The following is a 10,896-nucleotide window of genomic DNA, read 5'->3' as shown; positions in this document are numbered from 1 at the left end:
TTGTTCAATTTATGAAGCCTGCCTCAATCCCTCACCACCTGAATACCCAAGTACCTAAAACTGTCCCCTACCACTCTAAACGGCAGTTCCCCCAGTCGCCTCACCTGACCCCTCGCCTGGAACACAAACATCTCACTCTTCCCCATATTAAGCTTGTACCCCGAAAACCGGCCGAATTCCCCTAAAATTCCCATAATTTCTTCCATCCCCTCCTCTGGGTCTGAGACATACAACAGTCGATCGTGGTGGCTACCACATAGGCCGTCCGCGTACAGCGAGACTCGGTCCCCAACCCCTCCGGGCCAACCTCTTCCAGCCCCTTGAGGCCCTCCGAGCAATTGCCAGCGGCTCTATCCCCAGCACAAACAGCAGTGGGGAGAGGAGACATCCCTGTCTCGTCCCCCGGTGCAGTGTGAAATAGTCCTAAGTCGTCCTGTTTGTCCGTACACTTGCAACCAGAGCCCGGTACAGCATCCTAACCCAGTCAACAAAGCCCCTTCCAACCCTGAACCACTCCAGCACCTCCCATAAGTAATCCCACTCGACTCGGTCAAAGGCTTTTTCCATCGCCTCAACTTCCCTACCTTCCGGGGGCACCATGATCACGTTTAGCAGCCTTCTTACATTGGCCCCCAGCTGCCTGCCCTTAACGAACCCAGTCTGATCCTCCACTATAACGTCCGGTACACAGACCTCAATCCTGGAGGACAGAATTCTGGCCAGATGTTTGGCATCTACGTTCAGCAAGGAAATCGGCGTGTAAGACCCACATAGCCCCGGGTCCTTGTCCCTTTTCAGAATGAGCAAGATCATGGCCTGTGACATTGTCTGGGGCAGAGCCCCTCTTTCCTTGGCCTCGTTAAAGACCTTCATCAGCACCGGCCCCAATATTCCAGACAATTTTTTATAGAACTCGGCTTGGTGCCCGTCTGGTCCCGAGGCCTTGACCGACTGCATGGCCTTCAAACCCTCCAGCCCGAGTGGGGCCCCCAGCCCTTCTACTAGCTCCCCATAATTAAGGGGCAATTTATTGTGGCCAATCTACCTACCCTGCACATCTTTGTGTTGTGGGGGGCGAAACCCACGCAAACACGGGGCAAATGCGCAAACTCCACACGGACAGTGACCCAGAGCCTGGATCGAACCTGGGACCTCGGCGCCATAAGGCAATGTAACCACTGTGCCATGGTGCTGCCCGCTGCAGAGGAGATTTATGATGATGTTGCCCGGGATGGAGAATTCTAACAATGAGGAAAGATTGGATCTCCCCAGTGTGAATTCGCTGGTGTACAGTGAGTTGCTCCGATCGCTTGAATCTAGTCCCATAGTGAGAGCACCTGAACGGTCTCTCATCAGTGTGAACAAGCTGATGGGACATCAGTTCACGGGACGTTTTATAGCATTTCCCACAGTTTAGACATTTGAAAGGTCTGTCTTTCATAATAATAATCTCTATTGTCACAAGTAAGCTCACATTAACGTTGCAACAAAGTGAAAAGCCCCAAGTCGCCACATTCTGCTGCCTGATCGGGACACGGAGGGAGTGCGGTTGATGAGGTGAGACAGTAGCGCGCAGGCGCAATGCTATTGTTCGTCTGGAGGAGAGTCCTTTGTCCCGCGGAAGCAAAGTTAGCGTCAGGCGGTGGGAGGGAGGATCCGTAAACCCTACACAATCATTGTCAGCCCCCTGGTTTGCAGCTGCGGGGCTTCTCCCTCCTAGGAACAGGCCCAGGTTAAAGGTCACCATCCTGCTTCAGCGACTGGAGGATGGTTCACATCAGAGGATGGGGGAGGGAGACAATAAATAAGAGCTGACACTTTGCACTCAAATCAATGAGGACTCTGATCTCTGGAAAGGAAGGAAGCCCTGGGAGGTGGGCGGGGAGGATTCACAAACACCCGCTGGAGGCCCCAAACCGCCAAGAAGAGCCCACAGATCCTGACTTTGCAGCTCCCGGGGCTTGATTGCTTCAGCTGCGGCCGTCTTGGTGAAACAACAGAGTGGGCGGGGCATCAGGATTCCAGTGACCAGGAGAGAAAATTACCGATTTATTCTCACTGCACAGAGGGACTTGAGAACTGAACCCAGCCAGAGTGGAGGGAGCGGGTAAACTGTAAGGAAAGGAATTTTGAAGATGGTTTGAAAAGGTTTGGCAGACTGACAAACTCTCATGGTGAAAATTAAACGTTAGCTTGCATGGGTCTGCGTGAAGAGGTGGGCGGTGTTGGGTGGGCTGCTGACAGAAATGTGAGGCCAGGGAGGGGGTGGTTGGCTGCCAGAACGGTTGGAACAGAGTTCTACATAGGTCCAGTTGACGAGTCAGACACCCAAGCAGCAAATCTCAGTGGATTCAAATATGGCCCAGAAAATGTGGGCTGGTTTGTCACCCTGGGGTTTGGATTCCAGCATAGGGAGGAGGGAGAACGTATGTGAAGAGGATTTACTGTTTCGCAGAAAGAAGTGCAGAAAACCTGTTCCATACAAACTAGAATTGTCTTTCCTTCATTTTTATTCGGTATTGACAGTGATGATGTTTATAAACTCTTTTTATGGGAAATTTGAAATCTACAGGTGGGAAATCGTCCAACCTGGAGAGACACAAGGACATCCACACCACAGACAAACCACGGAAATGTGGGGCCTGTGGGAAGGCATTCATATCTCCATCCCAACTGGAAACACATCTGCGTAGTCACTCAGGGGAGAGACCTTCCACCTGCTCCATGTGTGGGAAACAATTTAATCGATTGTTCAACCTTCGCACACACCAGCGAATTCACACTGGAGAGCGGCCATTCATCTGCTCTGTGTGTATGAAGGGATTCAGCAGTTCATCACAAACGTGGTCACACTGGGGAAAGTCCGTTCATCTGCTTCAAGTGTGGGAAGAGATTTACTAATTCACCTGACCTTCTAACACACCAGCGAGTTCACACCGGGGAGAGGCCTTTCAACTGCTCCATGTGTGGGAAGAGATTCACACAGTCACAAAACCTAATGAGACACAGGCGAGTTCACAAATAACTTTTGGAAGTAGATTCAGCTGAACGGATGATCTCAGTGTCAGTGACAAAGAAATCAATGAGCTCCTTGCACTTGTTCGAAGTCAGGAGAGAGATTTAAGAAGATGATCATGAAGAACAGAATCTGGGTTGTCCTTGCTTCCAGGAACAATCCAGAACCAGGGGCTGGTTTAGCACACTGGGCTAAATCGCTGGCTTTTAAAGCAGACCAAGGCAGGCCAGCAGCACGGTTCGATTCCCGTACCAGCCTCCCCGAACAGGTGCCGGAATGTGGCGACTAGGAGCTTCTCACAGTAACTTCATTGAAGTCTACTCGTGACAATAAGCGATTTTCATTTTCAAATAGTGATCAGTTTAGGCAGAGGAGGGCAGGGCCAGGTAGAGCTGGATGTGTTGCTGCTGCCTCTGGTAATCAACAGTTCAACCCGTTGATAAGACTGCGCCAAGTGAAAAGGGAATTGGCAAGAATGAGAAAATGGGCAGCAAATTATCTTCAAGTTTACAGATGATAAAAGTTGGGATGCTGGTCAGGAGTGTGTTTGAATCATCAAGTTTAAAGATAACAGTTGCATAGATGTTGGTTTCAGAGCAGACACACTGAGGTGAGGGCTCGGTCAGGTAATATTATTGAGCTGGATATAAACAGTCTTAGTGATGGTGCAAATATGTAGTCAAAAGCTCATCTTCTGGTCAAATATGACATTGAAATCTGCATTAGTCGCACACAGTGCGCGTACCACCTACAAGATGCACTGCAGCAACTCATCAAGGCTCTTTAGACAGTACTTTTCAACCCGTGACCACCTCATACGACAAGCACAGCAGACACATGAGAACACCATCACCTGCAGGTTACCCTCCAAGCCACACAACATCCTGACTTGGAACTATGCCACTGTTCCTTCACTGTTGTTGGGTGAAAATCCTGGAACTCCCACCCTGGCTACGCTGTGGCTCAACCTACACATCATGTATTACAGCGGTTTGAGAAGACAACTCACCACCAACTTCTCGAGGGCAATTAGGAATGGGCAATGATTTCTCCCAGTAGTATCCACTCCCTGTGAAAGGATAAAATAAACACAGTTGCCAGGGAGGTGGATGGTGACTAGAAAATGGAGTTTGTAGCAGGGCCATAAGACAATGGCTTCACTATTTCTTTTTAAAAATAAATTTAGAGTACCCAATTATTATTTTCCAATTTAGCGTGGCCAATCCAACTATGCTGCACATCTTTGGGTTGTGGGGATTAAACCCACGCAGACACTCGGAGCCATGAGGTCATGTTGCAGCTGTACAAATCTCTGGTGTGGCCGCATTTGGAGTATTGCGTGCAATTCTGGTCGCCGCATTATAGGAAGGCTGTGGAAGCATTGGAAAGGGTGCAGGGGAGATTTACCAGAATGTTGCCTGGTATGGAGGGAAGATCTTATGAGGGAAGGCTGAGGGACTTGAGGCTGTTTTCGTTAGAGAGAAAAAGGTTAAGAGGTGACTTAATTGAGGCATACAAGATGATCAGAGGATTAGATAGAGTGGACAGTGAGAGCCTTTTTCCTCGGATGGTGATGTCTAGCACGAGGGGACATAGCTTTAAATTGAGGGGAGATAGATATAGGACAGATGTCAGAGGTAGTAAGAGCGTGGAATGCCCTGCCTGCAACAGTAGTGGACTCGCCAAAATTAAGGGCCTACAAATGGTCATTGGATAGACATATAGACGATAAGGGAATAATGTAGATGGGCTTTAGAGTGGTTTCACAGGTCGGCGCAACATTTGATGGCCAAAGGGCCTGTGCTGCGCTGTAATGTTCTATGACACTGGGAGAATGTGCAAGCTCAATGACTTCACTATTTCCAATGTTTAATTGGAGGGAATGTCTGTTCACCCAATTCTGAATGTCAGACAAGTCAGGACAATGTGTGAATTGGAGGTGGTGGTTTTCATATACACCTCTTACTTTGGGGAAGTTGGGGGTTTGAGATTCTGTCAAAGTTATTGTTCAAGTTGTAGTTGTATAAAATCTGTCTCTTTCACCTCTTGTCTCTCCACTTCTATTTGTCCCCTTCTACTTCCAAAGTGTCCAGAGTCTAGTGTAGGCCCACTGACCCAGGGTGACCAGCCGTCATCTTGGTAGAAACAAAGTAGAAACTTGGTAGAAGTGGCGCACGTGCAGCCATTTTGGTGAGGGAACAGGAAGTGGAGGCTTCAGGGTCCCAGTGACCAGGAGAAAAATCATTCTGAACCCTGGACCAGCTCTACCCTCCCATCCAATAATTTTAATAGTCAAACATATTTTTCTGTTGATATTTTTGAAATACTCTCGCACTGCCCACTGAAAAACCTTCATTTAACTACCTGTAATACAATGGCAGTTGAGCAAAACTCAGTGAGTTCCAGGATCTGCCTGAAAAGGCAGCGATACGATTCACTAATTAATTTTAAAAGAGAGGTGGATAGTTACCTGAGTATGAGAAGGTGCATGGCTAGGGACACAAAACGGGAATGAGAGACTGAACAAGTCCGTTCTTTCTAAAAGTCAGCACAGGAAAGATGGGCTGAACAACTCTTGTGCAATGCACCTCTACGATTCTCGGAACCTGAATGGAACCAAAATAACATCCGAAATCGTTATTGGTCATTTTACTAAATGTAAAGAGGACACGGTCCATCAAGAGCCACTTAAGAGCAGAATAAACAGGAGCAGTTGGAGGACATAGAGCCTGCTCCACTTTTTCTCCTTGTCGCCATTTTCCTTCTTTCCCTCTGTAACCAATAATCTGTTGAATTCAGTCTTGAATATACTCAGCGACTGAGCATTCACAGCCTTCAAGGGTGTAGAATTCCAATTTTCAAACTTGAATGAAGAAACACCTCATCTTATTCACATATCGCCATTAACATCTCAAGATGTTTTACCGGAGGATAGGTAGACAGGGATTCCTACAAATAGTTGTTTGTGGTTCATTGCAGTTCCTTGACAAGGTATCGGCTTTATTCTGAGTGTTGTGAAGGCTGAGCTGACTTTGCTGGTACGCCTGCTTTGCAGAGATGATCAGACAAGAGTAATGCTGCTGGGCTCAACGCTTTTTCATCAACAATGATTCAGCCTCTGCAGGAAATTGAGAAAAGAGGCAGCATTGCTCTGCGACCACACAGGATAGTACTGGTTAGATTCAATGTCTTTATCCAGAGGGTGTGGAACTTGCAGCCACATGGACTGGTTGAGGAAAACAGCTTGAATGCACTTCGCAAGTTGCAGACACAAGAGAGAAAGGAATAGAAATACCTGCTGACAGAGAGAAGCGATAGGCTCATAGGGAATATATACACTGACACTGGGTACAATGACCTGTTTTTGTGCTGTCTATTGAGTTTCATTCTACTTCAATTCTTTTTACAGGGTATTGGAATGGAAAGACTTACAGACAGCAAACTCAAGGTTTTTGAGAGACTTTTGATTTGTCAGGATATGAAAATCATCGACCCCTGAATGTGGAAGGAGAAATGTTTGTCTTCTATCTGTGGGAAGGTCAGTGTGACTGAAAGAAGCACCGAGACACATACATACGCAAGTGAATGTGTTCCAGTGAGCTGACTGTGAAAAGAGCCTTAACCAGTTACACAGCCTGAAAAAACATCACATCATTCACAGCAGAGAGAAACTGTACACGATGTTCTGTGTGTGAATGAGGCTCCAATCTGGAGAGACACAAGGTCATCGGCACCATGGAGAAACGGTGGAAATGTCACTGAAGGTAAGCATGCAGGTACAGCAGGTGGTGAAGAAGAAAAATGGTACCTTGGCCTTATTAGCATGATTTGAGTACAGTAGCAGGGATGTCTTGTTGCAATTTTACAGGGCCTTGGTGAGGCCACACCTGGGATATTGTCTGCAGCTTTGGTCTCCTTATCTGAGGAAGGATGTTCTTGCTATAGAGGGAGTGCAGCGAAGGTTTACCAGACTGATTCCTGGGATGGCGAGACTGACGTATGAGGAGAGATTCAGCCAGTTAGGATTATGTTCGCTGGAGATCAGAAGAATGAGAGGGATCTTATGGAAACCTATAAAATTCTAACAGGACTAGACAAAGTAAATGCGGGAAGTCCAGCACCATGCATCATAGTTTAAGGGTATGGGGTAGACTACTTAGGACAGAGATGAGGAGAAATTTCTTCACCCAGAGAGTGGTCAGCCTGTGGAATTCGCTACCACAGAAAGAGTTGAGGACAAAACATCGTCTGCTTTCAAGAAGCAGTTAGATACAGCTCTCCGGGCAAAAGGGATCAAAGGATGTGGAGGGAAAGCGGGGAACAGGTTACTGAGTTGGATGATCAGCCATGATCATAATGAATGATGGAGCAAGCTCAAAGGGCCGAATGGCCTCCTCCTGCTTCTATTTTCTATGTTTCTATGTAAGGCTGAAGTTTGTCTTGAGGGAATCAAACATTTTGGTGCCTTTTCCAATTGTACAATTAAATTGTGATTCACACTGAAAGGTTCACTTTCACTCAGTAATGATAACGTTTCACTTTTCTCAGCATAGACATTTTAGATTAAATACCAATTGTTCACTTCTCTTGTAGCTGGTGTGTGGAGAAGATCATGTTCACTGCAGACCTGTCAGCAGAGAAACCGCACTGTGCTTCTGGATACATTCAATCTGCAAGTAGATGGATCTTTTAGACATGACCCGAGTGAAGGTCCTCCCAGTGATGTTAAGGAGTGAGGTGTCCCTGTAGTTGTTGGAATCTCCTCTGTCACTGCTGATTTTATATATTGTGATGATTTTGCATCACACGTATGGAATGGTTCCTGTCACCCATCAGAGACGTCGGAGGTCATGAAGGTGCGACAGCCGATGGGACTTTCCGTGTGTAAGCAGATCAGCTGGAATCCCATCCTTGCCGGGTGCCTTTCTGAATGACCTTTTGAAGTTCAAGTGGTGAGGGTTCCTTGTCCAACTCAACCATGACAGGAGCTGCAATAGAGGCAATCAGAGTCTGGGAGACGTCCAGCTCACAGCCGTGATCAACCCAGCAGAACATCTGTTTACTTCTGTTGGTAAGAACTTCACCAGCTGCCAATTTCAGCCGGGCAACTTTGGTGATGGTCGGATAAAGATCCCTCTTGATCCCATCAGTCGTAGATTTCCATTGTCACAGGCAGCTTGGAATTATTGACAGAGGCTGGTCCAATGTTTATTTGCACAGGATCTCCCTGATATTTACACAACTGTCTTGGCTACTTTCAAGTAATGCAGTGTTCTAGCTGTTGGGTTTATGTTGCACATCAGGTCGACTTTGCTTTTTGCTTCAATGACAGATGTCATCTCAGCCGAGTGAGTCTGAACCAGTCTTTGTTGTGGGTTCCACCTTTACCAAATGTTGCTGTTGCTGTGTCAGAAATAATTCAACTCAGCAACTTACAAACTTCATCAGTATTAATGTTGATGTTCAGGTTTTTAAGCGTTTTTTAAAGTACATGTATAATATTTCACAGTTTGTTTCGCTTCCTTCACAATTTAATATCATAATGGACAGAACACTGAAGAAGTCAGTAAGAATTGTCAGCAAGGATTAATCTGCACTTTCTAATTGGAGATGTTAAACAGTGGAACCTTTTAGACACTGATTTGCATCAAAGATCAAGTTAGGATTGAAGTGCAAGTTCAGAATTTTACTGTACATGTGTTCCTGTTGAGAGTTCTTGAATTAAGGTAAAAAAATCACAAATGGGGCTTTTAAAAAGGGACATTGTAGTCCCAAAAATCATTGATATCTTCAGGATATTAAACTGCAGCCAGTTGTAGGGATTGTTAACATCAGCAGAATCAAACCAGATATTGTCAGACTATCAATCCTGGATGCGATTAGCAGCAGCAAAACAGCAGATTCCAATCCCTGGTCATTTGTGAACTCGCTGGTGTCTCAGCAGGTGTTGTGACTGAGTGAATCCCGCTCCACACAAGGAGCAGGAGAACCGTCTCCCCCCGGTGTGCTCCCACTGATGTGTCAGCAGTTGGGATGCCCAAGGAAATCCCATCCCACACACGGAGCAGGTGAACGGCTTCTCCCCAGTGTGAGTGTGTTGGTGCTCACTGAGGTCAGTTGACTGACTGAAACTCTCTCCACAGGTGATGCACCTGAATGGTTCCTCATTTGTGTGCATTTGGTGGTGTGTCTGGAGGGTGAATACCTGAGTGAATCCCTTCCCACACACAAAGCAAATGAATGGTTTCTGACTTGTGTGAATTCGCTGGTGTTCAGTGAGGATGGATAAAGACTTGAATTTCTCTTCACAGGTTGTGCAGCTGAATGGTTTCTTCTCAGCGTGAACTCGCTGGTGTAAGCGAAGGGCAGATGACTGAGTGAACCTCCTCTCACACACAGAACAGTTGAATGGCCTTTCCCCAGTGTGAACACGTCGATGGATTTCCAGCCGGGGTGAAGAATTGAATCCTTCACCACAGTCCTCACATTTCCACGGTTTCTCCATGGTGCCAGTTTCCTCATATCTCTCCAGTTTGGACAGTCAGTTGAAGCTTTGTCCACACACACAGAACACCTGTATGGTTTCTCCCTGCTGCGAATCGTGTGATTTTTTTTACAGGATGTTTCACTGGTTGAAGCTCTTTGTACAGTCAATGTACTGGAACACTCTCATTCCATTGTGTGTCCTGATGCTTTTCCAGTCACAATGATGTTTGAAATGGTGTCACACAGGCAGAACACACAAACATTTCTCCTTCCAAATTCAATGACTAATGATATTCTGGCCGTGGCGACTCAGTGACTCTGTCAGATCATGCTGTGATGTTCGGTTTGAGCTTCCTGTCTGTAAATCCACCCATTCTAGTGCCCTGGAAAAGAAGTTTACAAAACGTTATACAGAGAGAAATCCTGAACATACAATATATTTTCCTCATTTGTACCTGCAAAACAGTAAACCCATACACGCTCTTGCTCCCTGCGCTGAATGCAAATCCCAGGGTGACTAATAGTCCCATATTTTACAGAAATGTATCTGAGTCCACTGCCCCAGTCTGCATGCTGCCTGGATGCTGGCTGTCCTACAAATTGGATATTTGTCACTGCACAGAACCATGTTCCTTACCGCTTCTATGTTCCAACAGCTCTGGCAAACACCACCCTTAATTTTCACCATGAGAGTTGGTCAGCCCGTCAAACCCAGCACAACACCTTCACAATTATTTTCCTTACAGTTTACCTCCTGCCTCCACTCTGGCTGGGTTCAGTTCTCAAGCCTCTTTGCAAAGTGAGAATAAAATCAATTAATCACTCATTTTCTGTCCTGGTCACTGGGACCCTGATGCCCGCTCACTGGGACACACAAGAAGTAAACAAGCCCCGGGAGCTGCAAACTCGGGACCTGCAGGTTCCTATTGGGGGTTTGGGGCCTCCAGCGGGTGTTTGTGAATCCTCCCCGCCCACCTCCCAGGGTTTCCTTCCTTCCCAGAGATCAGAATCCTCATTGATTTGAGTCCAAAGTGTCAGCTCTTATTCACTGTCCCCCTCCTCTGGTGTGAACCATCCTCCAGTCGCTGAAGTAGGAGGGTTAACCTGGGCCTGTTCCCGGCAGCTGCAAACCAGGGAGCTGACAATGATTCTGAAGGGTTTGCGGATCCTCCCACTCACCGCCTGACGCTGACTCCGCTTCTCCGGGACAAAGGAGTCCCTTCCCGAGGCCAACACTGGAATTGCGCATGCTCCAAACTCCGTTCCCGCGCCTGCGCACTGGTGTCCAACTATAGCAGCCGCATTGCGCATGCTCTGCATCACAATGCCAGGTTGATTGACAGCAGCTCCAGACCAATACGAAGAGGGGACGGACCTGGATGCCTGAATGGGAG

At 47.0% G+C, this 10,896-nt stretch overlaps 1 long non-coding RNA gene across 1 annotated transcript; it reads right to left on the bottom strand.

Annotated features, from left to right (window-relative positions):
- Positions 1 to 6,375: 6,375 nt before the first annotated feature.
- Positions 6,376 to 10,671, bottom strand: LOC140420330 (uncharacterized). Its single transcript, XR_011946296.1, has 2 exons — positions 10,140 to 10,671; positions 6,376 to 9,885 (listed from the first exon to the last, which is right to left on the bottom strand). It is a non-coding gene; the product is annotated as an uncharacterized lncRNA (long non-coding RNA).
- Positions 10,672 to 10,896: the final 225 nt, after the last annotated feature.

The sequence above is a fragment of the Scyliorhinus torazame genome, chromosome 5, assembly GCF_047496885.1.
Source record: "Scyliorhinus torazame isolate Kashiwa2021f chromosome 5, sScyTor2.1, whole genome shotgun sequence".
NCBI lineage: Eukaryota > Metazoa > Chordata > Chondrichthyes > Carcharhiniformes > Scyliorhinidae > Scyliorhinus > Scyliorhinus torazame.
Note: the sequence above shows the minus strand (reverse complement) of the source record. Positions and strands in the feature narration are given on the sequence as shown.